The sequence below is a fragment of the Hirundo rustica genome, chromosome W, assembly GCF_015227805.2.
Source record: "Hirundo rustica isolate bHirRus1 chromosome W, bHirRus1.pri.v3, whole genome shotgun sequence".
NCBI classification, from domain to species: Eukaryota; Metazoa; Chordata; class Aves; order Passeriformes; family Hirundinidae; genus Hirundo; species Hirundo rustica.
In genome coordinates, this window is record NC_053487.1 from 4,154,543 (window position 1) to 4,169,291 (window position 14,749).

At 47.2% G+C, this 14,749-nt stretch overlaps 1 pseudogene; it reads left to right on the forward strand.

Annotated features, from left to right (window-relative positions):
- The first annotated feature begins 2,773 nt into the window (after window positions 1–2,773).
- Window positions 2,774–4,405, forward strand: LOC120764967 (choline/ethanolaminephosphotransferase 1-like; annotated as a pseudogene).
- The last annotated feature ends 10,344 nt before the right edge of the window (window positions 4,406–14,749 follow it).

Here is a 14,749-nt window from a genome sequence, read left to right on the forward strand (position 1 = left end):
CCATCAAGGTATGTAGGAACAGAATCCATTTCTATTTCTGGAGTGACAGGAGGGTCCCAGCAGCTGACTGTATTGGAGGCCGAAGTGAGTTTAACCGGGAATGGGTGGCAAAAACACCCCATCGTGACTGGCCCAGAGGCCCCATGCATCCTTGGCATAGACTATCTCAGAAATGAATATTTCAAAGACCCAAAAGGATATCATTGGGCTTTTGGGATAGCTGCTGTAGAGACAGAAGACATCAGACAACTGAATACCTTGCCTGGTCTCTCAGATGACTCCTCTGCTGTGGGACTACTGAGAGTTGAAGAACAACAGGTACCAATCGCCACAGCAACAGTACACTGTCGGCAATACCACACCGACAGAGACTGTGATTCCTATCCATGAGATGATTTGTAAACTGGAGAGCCAAGGGGTGGTCAGCAAGGCTCGTTCACCTTTCAACAGCCCTATATGGCCAGTGTGTAAGTCCAGTAGAGAATGGAGACTGACGGTGGATTACTGTGCTCTGAATGAAGTCACCCCACCACTAAGTGCTGCTGTGCCAGACATGTTGGAGCTTCAGTACGAGCTGGAGTCCAAGGCAGCAAAGTGGTATGCGACCATTGATATTGCCAATGCCTTCTTCTCCATTCCTTTGGCAGCAGAGTGCAGGGCCCAGTTTGCCTTCACCTGGAAGGGTGTACAGTACACCTGGAACTGACTGCCCCAGGCGTGGAAGCACAGCCCCACCATCTGCCGTGGGCTGATCCAGACTGCACTGGAAAAGGGTGAGGCTCCTGAACATCTACAGTACATTGATGACACCATTGTATGGGGGAACACAGCAGGGGAAGTCTTCGAGAGAGGAGAGACGATTATCCAGATTCTGCTGAAAGCTGGTTTTGCCATCAAGCGAAGTAAAGTTAAGGGACTGGCTCAAGAAATCCAGTTTCTGGGAGTCAAGTGGCAAGATGGACATCACCAGATCCCCACAGAAGTAATCAACAAGATCACCGCAATGTCTCCACCTACCAAGAAGAAGGAGACACAAGCTTTCCTAGGTGCCATAGGCTTTTGGAGAATGCACATTCCCGAGTACAGCCAGATTGTGAGCCCTCTCTACCTGGTCACCCGCAAGAAGAATGATTTCCACTGGGGCCCTGAACAGCAGCAAGCTTTTGCCCAGATCAAGCAGGAGATCACTCATGCGGTAGCCCTTGGCCCAGTCAGGACAGGACCAGATGTGAAGAATGTGCTCTACTCTGCAGCCGGGAACAATGGCCTGTCCTGGAGTCTTTGGCAGAAGGTGCCTGGGGAGACTCGGGGCCGACCACTGGGATTCTGGAGCCAAAGCTACAGAGGATCCAAGGCCAACTACACTCCCACAGAGAAGGAAATCTTAGCTGCCTATGAAGGAGTTCAAGCTGCCTCAGAAGTAATTGGCACTGAAACGCAGCTGCTTTTGGCACCCCAACTACCGGTGCTGGGGTGGATGTTCAAGGGAAATGTTCCTTCCACGCATCATGCCACCGACAGCACATGGAGCAAATGGATTGCCCTCATCACACAGCACGCCCGTATTGGAAACCCAAATCTGTAGCAGGATTTTTGGAGACAGACACAGAGAGGCTTGACAATGCTGGGAAAGTTCTGTTGTTTTAGCACTGTCAAGGACGTTGAGCCTGGGAACCAGGACAGTGAACCTGAGAACCAGCTTTTTCCCTCAACAAAGTGTAAACAGGTAACTGCAAAGGAATGCTTATGCAGATAACACTAGCCAATAGCGAGTAGTAAAATGCTGTGTGAACAGCTTGTGCACAAGAATGATATATGTATAAAAGAACCCTGTGTACCCTCAATAAATGGAGCATTCACCACTACTTCTGTGAAGAAGGTGTTTGACTCTGGCTGTTCCCCGTGTTTTTGTTTTCGTTTTGTTTTTCTTTCTTTTCAAAAATCACCTTCAATTGTCGCCCGAACTTCAGACCTTGGGGTGACGACCTGGAGGAGAAAATTAGCGGTGGGACGCTGAGCAGTTGGACGCTGAACTCGCCAACAGATGCAGCTGCATTGAGGTGAGACCCTCCAGAAAATAGCGGTCAGACACTGATCTGCCTAGAGATGCATCAGCATTGAGGCAGAAGCTCGCCGTCCTTGCAAATAGATTGCGAGGCTGAGCTGGTAAGGGGAACAGGGGGCAGTTTCTAGAAAAAAGGTGGAAGGCTTTGAGTACTCACTTCCCTGCCCCATTGATGACAGCAAGCATGGAATGCGAATTTGCTACCGCATTGAAGTTATTTATTATTATACTCTCTGAGAGAGGAAAAACAGTAGCAAAAAAAGTACTGCAAAAGCTGATTGACTGGGCACGGGGAAATGGACATTTGACAACACCGCGGCACTGCCAAGTCGGGGAAGCTAAGCTGCTGCTAGAAAAAAAGCCCAAGAACTACCTACAATAAATGCTAAAAATCAGGAGGAGCCAGCATCATTCAGCTCCCAGTTAACTCCAATGCAACAATTGCTAGAACAAACTGCAGAAAGCAGTTCCCAGGCAACACCTTTGCCTGCCCCCCACCCCGTGACTCGATGGTCCAAAATTATAGGTGATGCTATACTAGAAGGACAGTGGGAACCCACAGGACACATGGCATGTCCTGTAGCATGTCCTGTCGTGTTCAGAGATGGCAATCCTGTGTGTGAGCAGCATGAATGGAAAATCTTGCAACAAGCAAAAAATAAAATACAGTAAAAGAGCACAGCTTATAATCTGAAAAGTGCTCAAACAATGTTAGATTGGATTCATACTGCAGATATCAATTCTCCAGCCTGGATTTCCCCCAGTCTGATCACCATCATTGAACTGTTAATAAATATATTTACAACTCTGTTCTTAGTATGTTACTGCTCATCAACTTCAGAGCAGGCACCTTCCTGGACATTCATTGCTTGTGCCTGTGGCTTTTCATCTACCAGTCCCTGAATGCTACAGATGGAAAACAAGCAAGAAGGACAAATAGCAGCACTCTGTTAAGAGAGCTTTTTGATCATAGCTATGATTCATTGTCCACAGTCTTTGTGGTTTTAGAAACTTGTATTGTTGTGCAGCTGGACACCAACCCTGATTGGATGTTTGTTGGAGTCCAGGGCATTCCTTTGGCTACCCTGGAGGGTCAGAGACCTGGGCAGGGGGATCTGGGACCCCATCCCAGGGCTCAGAGGGACACTGGCTTTGATCTCAGTCCATGGGAAAGACTTCCTGCACTGCAGGATGGATTTCAGGCCACAAGAGTGTGAAAGATAGTAGTTTAGTTTATCACAGGGTGAAAAAACAGTAAATCTAGGTTTCTAGCATTGAAGTGAATGGGGGCAAGATGGAGGATTTGGGGTGTTGTCTCCTGCTTCTTCTTTCTTCTTCCCTCACTCCATTTCAGCTGTGACGGTGGCACAAAGTAGTCCACAGAGATTGGGTCAGAGTAGAGATGACCTTTTTAGTATAAGTGATAGACATTGGCAAGTAATGATAAATAAAGAATACGTAGCAATTAGTATAAAAGACAACGACAGCCCAGTTCAGGAGGAGTCGGGAGTCAGAGTCGGAGCCCGAGCAGCTGCAAACATCTTTCGTGGGGCACTGAGAAAATTGTAAGATAAGAACAATAAACGAAGCATGCAGCCTTGAAAAATCAGAACCTGAAGACTCCGTCTCTTTCTTCCGGTTGGCACAGAGCTTTGCAGAGGGCAAAAAGACTCTAAAACCACCTGAATGTCAGGGAAAGCCCACGACAGATGTTCTTCTGTTGTTTTGCTGTGACATTCATGTTTTACTGCGCACACTGACAGATGTACGTCTCAAGAACACTGCGCTTTGGCATGATTGATGTGACTGACATACAAATCTTCATAGTAATCATGCTTTAACTGGCAGTGATTGAAAGACCATTCTTCTAGCAATCTCTGATTCCAAGAGTGAATATTCAGGTGCAGTTGGCAAAAATGGATCCACTTTAGCAGGAACAAGTGTCCTCTCACCTTTTCTTCATATTGGCTCCATGATTGCCTTGGCTGCAATGATCTACAAGAAATCTACTGTGCAGCTCGTTGGGGGGCATCTCTGCCTCTACATCCTGACTTTTAGCTTTGTGGCTGCCAGGATCACAAATGAACTGGTAGTTGCCCACATGACCAAGAGTGAAATGTATTTATATGACACAGCATTCATAGGCCCAGCATTGCTGTTCCTTGACCAAGCATTTTAACAGCTTTATTGATAAGTATATTGTCCTCTGGATTTCCCTGATCCTGTCCCTGTTTAACCTGCTCCGATACTGTGTCAGCGTGTGCAGCCAGAATTGCTGCCCACCTGCACATCCACCTGTTCCGCATCAAGGGCTGCCCCATGCACTCGAACCATCACTAGGGATGGGAGCTGCCACAGGGGAATGGAAAAAGAGTTAGGTTTCTACAGGAATGGATGAAGACTTGTAAGAGACAAATGCTAAAAGCAGATGAGAACAAAGTAATTTTTGGAGACAGACACAGAGAGGCCTGACAATGCTGGGAAAGTTCTGTTGTTTTAGCACTGTCAAGGACGTTGAGCCTGGGAACCAGGACAGTGAACCTGAGAACCAGCTTTTTCCCTCAACAAAGTGTAAACAGGTAACTGCAAAGGAATGCTTATGCAGATAACACTAGCCCATAGCAAGTAGTAAAATGCTGTGTGAACAGCTTATGCACAAGAATGATATATGTATAAAAGAACCCTGTGTACCCTCAATAAGTGGAGCATTCACCACTACTTCTGTGAAGAAGGTGTTTGACTCTGGCTGTTCCCCGTGTTTTTGTTTTTGTTTTGTTTTTCTTTCTTTTCAAAAATCACCTTCACAAATTGCCCTGGGATTCTGGAAATTATAACAAACTGGCCTGAAGGTGAGACTTTTGGATTATCTTCCGAAGAAGAGGAGGAACAAGTGACACGTGCCGAGGAAGCCCCACCATATAACGAGCTACCGGAGACTGAAAGACAATATGCCCTCTTCACTGATGGTTCCTGCCAAATTGTAGGCGCTTGTTGGAGTTTAGGGCATTCTTCTGGTTGCCCTGGAGGGTCAGAAACCTGGGCAGGGGGATCTGGGACCTCAGCCTAGCGCTCAGAGAGATACTGGCTTTGATTTTAGTCTATGGGAAAGGCTTCCTGCACTGCAGGAAGCATTGGAGGCTACAGGAGTGTGAAATATAGTAATTTAGTATATCACAGAGTAAGAAAACAGTAAGTTTAGATTTCTAGCATTGAAGTGAATGGGGGAAAGATGGAGAATTTGGGGCATTGTCTCCTTCTTCTTTCTTCTTCTCTCACTCCACTTCGGCAGTGACGTTGGCACAAAGTAGTTTGTGAGGATTGGGTCAGAGTAGAGATGACCTTTTTAGTATTAGTGATAGACATTGGTAAGAAATAGTAAATAAAGAATACGTAGCAATTAGTATAAAAGATAAAGACAGCCCCAGTTCGGGGGAAGTCGTCAGAAATCCAAGCCACGGCGAACATCTTGTTGGACACTGAGAAAATTGTAAGATAAGAAACAATAAACGAAGTATGCAACCTTGAAAAATCTAAACCTGAAGACTCCGTCTCTTCCTTCGGTTTGGCACAGAGCTGTGCAGAGGGCAAAGGACTCTAAAACCACCTGAATGCCGGGGTAAGCCCCCGACATCTGGTGTCCCTGGGTGGGTTTGAACCACCAACTTTTCAGTTAACAGCCGAAAAAATTATGAAAAAATTTTATGGGAGGGGATCTCTCAGCAATTGCAGGATTCGCCAGAAAAGTCGTAAAAAAACCCAAAATTAGTTCCAGGAAAAAGGAAGCTTTTAATTCACCCCAAAGATCAGGAGAAATTATATATGCTTTTCTTTGAGGCAGTTCCAGAGGTCACCCCACATTCTTCCCAAGAGGGGGGGGGAGAAGTCCCTTTACCCCCCCAAAATTACCGCGCGGCAATACGCCGCCGCTCCTTTCCCTCCCCGTGGAGAAACCGGGTTCGCCGGGGGGGGGGAGAACGAGGCGGGCAAAGCGCCGGGGGGGCAGCGTGCGCGGGGAGCCGATCCTAACCTATCTCGTTGGAGCGCGTCACAGCGCGGGGGTGCGCGGTCGGAGGATGCGTCGGGCGGGACAGAGGTGAATCGCGGGGGAAGTCAGTTTGCAGAACAGCGGGGGGGCGAAAGTGCGTGGGGAGCCGATCCTAACCTATCGCTTCGGAGCGGTGCAGGACGCGACGGGGCGCGATCGGAGGGCGCGTCGGGAGGCACAGGCGCGGATCACGGGGAAAAGCAGTCCACGGGTGAAGGGAGTGGGTCCGTGAGCGGCGAGGCTGAGGCTGGGACGGGGCCGAGGAACAGGCCGGCGACTCAGCGCACGCCGATGACGCAAGCTACGGGAAGCGACACAGTTCAAAATATCACGTCGTGAAGCGCCGGGAGGGGGGTGCCGAACCCAGAAGTATCGAGCCGAATACTACAAATCCCAGAAATCTCAGCGACGGGCCCAGGCGCAGGCGCGGCAGAGGCGGGAGAAAGCCCAAAGCGCAGTCCTGTTCGGGGTGGGGCTGATTCAAATGACAAAGGAGGGAAGACGAATCCTGAGCGTGAGAGGGGGCGGGATATCCCGCCGGGTACCTCCAGGCCGGGGCAGGCAGGGGTGGGGTGGACGGAGACGGAGTGGGCAGGGACGAGGCGTGGCCGAGGTGGAGAGAGCCTCGAGGGTGCCACCCCCAGGCAGCAGGGGCTGTGGAGCCTGACTCCGCCCACCAGCAGCTCTGTTTCTGAGACGCCTGTGAGCGGAGATTCAGAAACAGCTGCCGAGATATTGCGGACGGGAGCGCATCCGAAAATATCTCAGATTTTACAGGCATTCCCAGAACTTAAAAAATACTTGAGAACTCCGAGTCCGCGGAGGCCAGATGTTAGTGTGCCGCCGTCACCAAGGGGCAGGGCAGAGAAGCAGCGGGCGCAGAGACCATCGACCGCATCGACCGAGGCATCGGTTTGGGAGGACACACCCACGCTGCACCGCTTTTTTTCCAATTTCATATAAAAAATCAACCTCTTCAGAACAGCAGTTCAAACAAAAGCCGAGAGAACCTTTGCCAGGATGAGGGACGATGATGCTGTGGAGGGAGATCAAGAAATGTCAATCACTGACGAAGATATCATCCAGATCACAGCTTCAGAGGGAATCCCTGTCCAGAGAGCAAAAGCACTTGAGTTTACAAAATTTTTCTTCCAAGGAAAGATGCATCAGAAAAATTTCAGGATGCTCAGCAAACTCTAGTTCCTGTTCAGCGAGAGAAAGAAAAAGAAAGAGAGAAAGAGAAAGAGAAAGAGAAAGAGAAAGAGAAAGAGAAAGAGAAAGAGAAAGAGAAAGAGAAAGAGAAAGAGAAAGAGAAAAGAAAAAGAAAAAGAAAAAGAAAACTGAGAAAGAAACAAAACCAGATGACGTGCAGCTTCCAAAACATCCTAGGAAGGATGAAGCAGCAGCAAAACCACAAACAAAGGAGACTATTTCAGAGGCAGACAAGGCACAAGCCTCTGCCACATCGGACTTTCTCGCAACAGACTGGGCAGACATCAAAAATGCAGCAAGAAAAGCCATGGTGCAAATTCCACCAGCAAGAGCAAAACAAAGTATTTTCACAGATGTAAAGCAAGGTCCTTCAGAATCCTTCACTTCATCCGTTGATCGTCTCACACAAGCAGTAGACAGCGAAGTCACTGATGAAGCAGTGAAGTCACATTTGATTCAGTGTCTTGCATTTGCAAATGCCAACCCAGAATGCAAACGTGTCATCAGTGCAATGCCAGGACAACCTACCATGGCAGAAATCTTAGAAGCATGCAGCAAAGTCAGGACACCACAGCATGTTGTCACGATTTTGGGAGATCAAGTAGAAAAAGCTGTCAAAGAAGCATTTGCAAATTTTCAACAAAGACAGTGCTACAAGTGTGGCAAAGAGGGGCACTTCAAGAAGGACTGTCCAGAACTTGCAGAAATTGCAAGCTCACTGGAGGTTTGTCCAAAGTGCAGTGCTCGTGCTTGCAGTGCATGAGAACATTGTTGTAACAACAGAAAATGTAAGTACTTTGCCTCTCACATCAGAGCACATTCATTTCTTTTGGGATTTTTGGCAGAAGGCAGTGCACACACAGACAAATTGACCATGCCAATTTCAAAAATATCCATCTTTTGGGAAATTCAAAAATGTTCATGTTTCAGTTAACACATTTTCAGGTGCAGTCTTTGCATCATTGCACACAGGTAAGACAGCACAACATGCTTGTCGACATTTCTTGCAGGCATTTGCATCTTTAAGCGTGCCGCAAGAAATCAAAACAGATAATGGACCAACATACATAGGGAAAGTGCTTGACAAATTCTTGAAGAGGTGGGGTGTCCATCATACCTTTGGTATCCCACACTCTCCAACAAGTCAGGCAATCATTGAAAGGACACATCACACATTAAAATCCCTTTTAGACAGACAAAAAAGAGGAGAAGCAGACGCAACACCATATATGCGCTTGAATAAAGCCTTGTATGTGTTGAATTTTCTAAACGGCTCTTTTGCAGAGCCAACTCCACCAATCATCAGGCATTTTTCAAACAGCGAAACTGAAGGAAAATCCTTTGGTTTTGGTCAGAAACCCAGAAACAAGACAGATTGAAGGGCCATTCAAACTAATAACTTGGGGCAAGGGATATGCTTGTGTCTTCACAGCAGTTGGGCTGGCGGCGAGGCACGTGAGACCGTACCGAGTCCAGACGCAAGCAGAGACGGACCCCAAGATTGGAGGAAGAGAAGTGGGCATGCAGACGGAAGCCAGTGTCAAGACAGCAGACATCCCTTCGTTCTGCGTGCAAAAGAGACTTTGGGACTTGAGTTTTCTTTGGGGCTTGGGTGGTGTTGCATTTTTAGGGATTCCCATGGGGCCATCAAAATGAAAGAACTATCCTTGTGCCTCATTCTCTCCTTGGTTGCCTTGAGCAATGCGGCAGTTTTGCCCGTGGCTCAACCAAAAGAGAATGTTTGGGAAACTCTAGCCAATGCATCAGGTTTGGATACCATCTGCCTGACACACTCAAAGCCAGGGAAACCCTTCTCAACATGTTTAGTGGGGTTGCCAGTGAGTAAATGGCCGATTCCAGAAAACATCCCTCCAGAAATTTCAAAATCCATTGTAAATCCAGTGGACCAATGGGATGTTTAGACGAAATTCCTTCCTGTGGCTCCTTTTGAGCCCCAGGAACTGGAAATTCTTAGATCAGTCCAAATGCAATTTTGTGTGAAATTTGGCCTTTCTGGAGTGGCACAAAATAAAACTATAGACGTCACTCCAAACCTCAATTTTTACAGAAATTAATCGTCTTGGTGTAATTACACTAAGATTTTTGAAAAGCCATCCAATCATGTTCCAGCTCAGTTGCCGAGGAGAAGCTTTTTCATTTGTGGGGACAAAATTTGGCCCGCAATTCCTGCAAATGCCACAAGTGGTCCATGCAGCATTGGAATGCTTTCATTGCTAACACCCAACATGACACTGATGAGAGAATTAAAACATAGAGGGAAAAGATCTGTTCAAATGTATGATCCAAATTGTGATGATGATGTTCACACATGGAGCAAGGCTCAGAGAATTGCAGATGCAATTTTTTCACCACAGGCAGCATCAGGAGCAGCCTTGACACAATTGGATCATGTAGGTTGTTAGTTGAGCAAACATGCCCGAGCTGTTTCTCTTGCACTGAGTGACATGTTGTTAGACATTGATAGTGTAAGACGAGCAAGTCTCCAAAACAAGGCAGCGATTGATTATCTTTTGCTGACCCACGGGCATGAGTGTGAAGAATTTAAAAGAATGTGCTGCATAAATTTGTCAGATCATTCCAAATCCATTCATGAGAACATCAGGCAATTGCAGGAAAGTGTGAAAAAACTTAGAGAGGTAACTGAGTCACAGATGGATGGTTTGTTCAATTTGTTTGACCTTTCACCGTTGTGGAAGGAAATTTTAAAAATAGTTGTATATATTTTAGTAGGGCTTATAATCCTTTTCATGATTCTGCCGTGTTTGTTTCTATGTATACAGCAAGCCATGGACAGGGTGGCCAAGAAGGTGTTCTTGGTCCAAACAGGAAGGGGAGATGTTGGAGTCCAGGGCATTCCTTTGGTTGCCCTGGAGGGTCAGAAACCTGGGCAGGGGGATCTGGGACCCCAGCCCAGAGCTCAGAGAGACACTGGCTTTGATTTCAGTCCATGGGAAAGGCTTCCTGCACTGCAGGAAGCATTGCAGGCCACAAGAGTGTGAAATATAGTAGTTTAGTATATCACAGAGTAAGAAAACAGTAAGTTTAGATTTCTAGCATTGAAGTGAATGGGGGAAAGATGGAGAATTTGGGGCGTTGTCTCCTTCTTCTTCTTTCTTCTTCCCTCACTCCACTTCGGCAGTGACGTTGGCACAAAGTAGTTTGTGAGGATTGGGTCAGAGTAGAGATGACCTTTTTAGTATTAGTGATAGACATTGGTAAGAAATAGTAAATAAAGAATACGTAGCAATTAGTATAAAAGATAAGGACAGCCCCAGTTCGGGGGAAGTCGTCAGAAGTCCATGCCACGGCAAACATCTTGTTGGACACTGAGAAAATTGTAAGATAAGAAACAATAAACGAAGTATGCAACCTTGAAAAATCTAAACCTGAAGACTCCGTCTCTTCCTTCGGTTTGGCACAGAGCTGTGCAGAAGGCAAAGGACTCTAAAACCACCTGAATGCCGGGGTAAGCCCCCGACAGGCGCTAACCGGAAATGGAAAGCTGCGGTATGGAGCCCCACATGACGAGTTGCACAAGCCACCGAGGGACAAGGTGGATCAAGTCAGGTTGCAGAGCTTAAAGCCATCCAGCTGGCTTTGGATATTGCCGAATGAGAGAAGTGGCCAAGACTCTATCTCTATACCAACTCGTGGATGGTAGCTAATGCTCTGTGGGGATGGCTGAATGGCTGGAAAAAGGCCAACTGGCAGCGCAGAGGGAAATCCATCTGGGCTGCTGAGATTTGGCAGGACACCGCCGCCCGAGTAGAGAAGTATTCCTAGCCCGTTGGGCCCATGATGCATCTGGTCATCAGGGGAGAGATGCAACATACCGATGGGCCCGTGACCGAGGGGTGGACCTTACTATGGCCAACATCTCACAGGTCATCCACAACTGTGAGACCTGCACTGCAATCAAACAAGCCAAGCAGGTAAAACCTCTGTGGTACAGTAGACTATGGTTGAAGTACAGGTATGGGGAAGCCTGGCAGATTGACTACATCACCCTTCCCCAAACCCGCCAAGACAAGCACTATGTGCTGACCATGGTGAAAGCCACCACTGGATGGTTGGAGACCTACCATGTGCCCCATGCTACTGCTTGGAATACTATCTTAGGCCTTGAAAAGCAGGTCCTGTGGAGACATGGCACCCCTGAGAGAATCGAGTCAGACAATGGGACCCATTTCAAGAACGGCCTTATAAACACCTGGGCTAGAGAACATGGCATTGAATGGATATATCACATCCCTTATCATGCACCAGCTGCCGGGAAAGTTGAACGGTGCAATGGGTTACTTAAGACTACCCTGAAGGCGCTTGGTGGGGGGACTTTCAAAAACTGGTGAAGTGAACTTAGCAAAGGCAACCTGGATGGCCCACACTCGAGGGTCAATCAATGGAGCTGGTCCTGCCCAGTCTGAACCCTTGCACACAGTGGATGGAGATAAAGTCCCTGTGGTACACATGAAAAGCATTTTAGGAAAAACTGATTGGATTAATCCCACCTCAGGCAAAGGCAGACCCATCCATGGGATTGTTTTTGCTCAAGGACCTGGATCCACTAGGTGGGTAATGCAGAGAGATGGGGAAACCCATTGTGTACCACAGGGAGACCTAATTTTAAGTGAGAACTGGGTGTAAAGTTTCATTCTGTATGTGTGTATGTATAAGCATGTGTATATTTATCTATCTAGCTGTAAGAATGTATTAATTTGGGTATGATGTAGATGGTCATAGAATAAGGGGAGGATGTCTGTCCTAGGTTACAATGTAAGATGTGCCCAAAGTATGTATTCTGTCACCATCTACATGAGCTGTTGAAACTAGGTTGGGCAGTGTTTCCCTTGCCCCCTCCCTCCAGACTATCTTCTATTAATGGCCCATCAATGCCCTGCTGCATGACTCATAGATACCTCCCTCCAGGAGCTATCTCTGTTTAATGGGCAATCAAGGACCCATTGCAAGACTGATAAAATGATATCAGCCCATTGTGAGATGCTCCGCCCAGGGGGAGGAGCCAAGAATTCCCACCTGGATATAATCTGGGATTTGGGACAGCACAGGCAGCCTTACCCACTAGATTCCCAGAGGACAAGAGCTACCAGACCTTTCTGTGGGATCACTGCTTCAACAAGACCACTTCATCTGGACTGCTACCACCACGGTTTCAAGCTGTATTCTGACTCTGTCAGTGATCTTTTGTACTATTGCATGCATTTTATTTTATTTTATTTTACCTATTTTTTTTTTCTCCTATTAAATTGTTTTTTCTGACTTGGAATCTCTCGCTGGTTTTGCCTTCAAGCCAGCACAATGTCTGAGAGGTAACCTGTCACTGAGACACACAAAGCAATCACACGCAGACAAGAGATTTTCGCAGAGGTTCTTCTGATCCAGCTCCCAGCTGAAAGAGCGGAGAGAAGAGGACCCCTTTGTTTATTTTTTTTATTTTTATACATTTGTGGGTCTAACAGAAGATTGGCTTTTTGGGGTTTCCACCCCTCAGCCTCAGTGACCAGACGAATTGTCAGTTACAATTGTTTTCAGGTTAGAAATATGCAAACAAAGGACAGAGAATGAAAAACAAAGGATTCGTTTATATTACTTCTGTGGGAAAGGTAGAAAACTGTTCTTATATTCTACAGTAACTAAAAGATCTGACTCCATTTATGAAAATCAAAAGGCGAATAAAGAAACTCAGAAAAACCAGGGTAACATCTCACCCTTTTAACTTTAAAAAAAGAAAAAAACAGAAAAAGAAAAATGAACAAATTTACAAAGGGAATATATACAAGTTCAATCACTGTCTGTGGAGGAATCATCAGAGTGATCACTCGAGGATTCATCCACTTGGTGGTTTTCAAGTTGATCACGGCTTCCACCTTGCCTGTCAGCTGAATTCTGCCTCTGTGGTCGCAGGTCAGGACGGACACAGTAACCGGCCTATCCCCCTGTCAAAGGTCATCCCAGAATCTCCCTACCCTGCAGCAGACTCCAGTGTGGTACAGGGGCTCCCCAGGACCAGGATTTGGTCCCTCTGAGGCAGCATTGTAGCATTGTGGCAGGACTGTAAAATGCTGCTACCTTCTGGAAGCGTCTCCTTCAAAAGCTGCTCAGAGCAGGCCACAGGAACAGCCATTTCAAGTCCATGCACACACACATGCCTTAGCGGTGGAAAGACAGGAAGGGCCTCCTGTATGATATTTTCCAGCAAGGTTTTTTTCAGCATGCCAAAGGGATCATGGGCAGAAGACAAGGGACCATGTGCTGCTCAGGGGTTAAGTATGGGTTCAGTGGCCAATGATCTGAGGGCACAGGGACGGTACAAAGGGCAAGGCAACCTATAGAGGGGTATGAAGGCTGAACAATTTGGGAGAGCAGGGTTAAGTGGCCAATGAAGGAAGCAATCCAGGGTAGATTGGCAGTAGTTCTGCAAGACACCACGAAGGAAGTCTTCTCTTTCAGCCTAGGCAGGGAACTCTATGGTAAATCTTCCCAGGGCAAAGCCTGGAAGTTTCCCTAAGGGGATTTTTAGGGTTTCCACACAGCATTGACAACAACCCCGTTGCACTCCAGCTCAAGAGACACAGAGGTCACAAACCTTCAATTTTTCCCCCCTGGGGATCTCAGCAACTGGCTCCAACTCTGCGCAGCCCAATCTAACGGCACCACCAAGACCACCGCGTGCATCCAAAATGCCATGGCACCTACAAAAGTATGTCCTGCCCCAGCAGAACACTGTTGCCCTCTCGAGATCTCTGGTCTTGACCATTTGTCTTGGGGTAATCCATAATGTAATCCATATCTATCTGTGCCCAGAAATTGTTACTGTCTCCTTAAGACCCTGCAGCCAGGAACCTTGTGGGGGGGCTGCTATTGTGGGCACTTTTAAAGTCTGCTGAAGCAGGCCACTCATTGCTTTAGCTGCATGGTTTTTGCTTTGCTGGTTGCTTGGTCTTTGCTTAGGCAGAGACTTTTCCCTTTTGGGGTTCTCTTTTCTTTTTTTTTTTTTTTTTTTTTTTGTCTTGAAGAGACTGCACTTAGTGGTTTTGAGCTGCCTTAGGGTGAATTTTGCAGCTGCCTGTCTGTAGCTAGGGGCATTACACAGACAGTAGGGGAGCAGCTGCACTTTGGTCCGAGTCACTGGTAACTCAGCAGCAGTGCCCGGCCAAAGAGAGAAAACACCGAGTGGCCCCAGCCCAGCTGCTTCACCTTGCCATGCCTGCTCTGCTGTGCCTTGTGTGAGGAGGGTGCTGACCTCAGCTCTTAGTCTGCCACTGGAACTTCTCCATAAGCTCCTGCCTTCCCAGGAGGAATCTGACACCATCTTGTTGATGCCTTTTCCTTGGTCCTAAAATTGAGAGCCAGATGCAGTTAAGGGATAAAGGGTTTTTACCTTGGTA